Source organism: Elephantulus edwardii, unplaced genomic scaffold (genome assembly GCF_000299155.1).
Source record: "Elephantulus edwardii isolate Elephantulus edwardi_28Jun2011 unplaced genomic scaffold, EleEdw1.0 scaffold00376, whole genome shotgun sequence".
In the NCBI taxonomy this organism is placed as follows: domain Eukaryota; kingdom Metazoa; phylum Chordata; class Mammalia; order Macroscelidea; family Macroscelididae; genus Elephantulus; species Elephantulus edwardii.
Window position 1 is genome coordinate 1,384,817 of NW_006400126.1, and position 1,341 is coordinate 1,386,157.

Sequence of the window (1,341 nt, forward strand, 5' to 3'; positions counted from 1 at the left end):
GTGGGATAGACTCAAAGTTATATTTTGGTTCTTGTGGATTTGGTTTAATTTTCCTCAGCTTCAGCTTGAACTTGCATATGAGTAGTTGGTGGTCTGTTCCACAATCAGCTCCGGGCTAGTTTTCACAGCTAATATTGAGCTTCTCCAGCAGTTCCACAGATGTAATCGATCCTATGCATACCATCAGGTGAGATCCATGGGTATAACCTGTGTTTATGTCTCTTAAAAAATATGTTTGTGATGAATAAGTCATTGATTGTGCAAAATTCAATCATTCTATCTCAGCTCCATTTCTGTCTCTGAGTCCATTTTTTCCAACTACTGATTCTTCTTCTCTGTTCCTAACTTTTGCATTCCAGTAAACCATTATTTTCAATGCATCTTGATTTCATGTTCGATTGATCTCTGACTGTAAAATTTGGTAGAAATCTTCTATTTCCTCTTCTTTGCCTCTGGTTGTTGGTGCATATATCTGAATGATAGTGGTATTCACTGGATTTCCTTTTATGCTCATGGATATTATCCTGTCACTCACAATACCGTACTTCAAGACGAATCTAGAAATGGCTTTTCTAACTACAAAAGCAAACTCATTTTTCCTCACCGTTTCATCTCTGGAGTAGGATATGATATCTGATTCAAAATGCCCTATGCCGGTCCATCTCATTTCACCAATGCCTGGTATGTCAATATTTATGTGTTTCATTTCCTCTTTAACAATATCTAATTTTCCCCCATTCATGAGGTAAAATTATCTCTCTATGAAGATATGATAGTATACTTAAAAAACCATAAGGTCTTTTAATTACTGGACATAGTTGACCAAATCAGCAAAGTGGCAGAATACAACATCAACCTACAAAAATCATCGGATTTCTCTAAAGTGACAAAAAGAATACAGATCTAAAGCTAAGAAAACAAATATCCAGAGGTCTGTGGGAAAACGCCATCTTTGTAAACTTGGACGTTGCTGGGAGATCGGCGACCCAGCATTCCTGTCTGCTACCACTGCAGCCTTCCTTTCTGCTACCACTGCAAGTACTGATTACAGTTCCCAGAGGTCTGTGAGGAAACGCCCTCTTTGGAAATTTGGACTCTGCTGGGAGATCTACGACTCAGCCTTCCCGTCTGCTACCACTGCAGCCTTCCCGTCTGCTACAACTACAGCCTTCCTGTCTGCTACCACTGCAGCCTTCCTGTCTGCTACCACTACAGCCTTCCTGTCTGCTACCACTGCAGCCTTCCTGTCTGCTACCAATGCAGTCTTCCTGTCTGCTACCATTGCAGCCTTCGTGTCTACTACCACTGAAGCCTTCCCGTCTGCTACCACTGCAGCCTTCC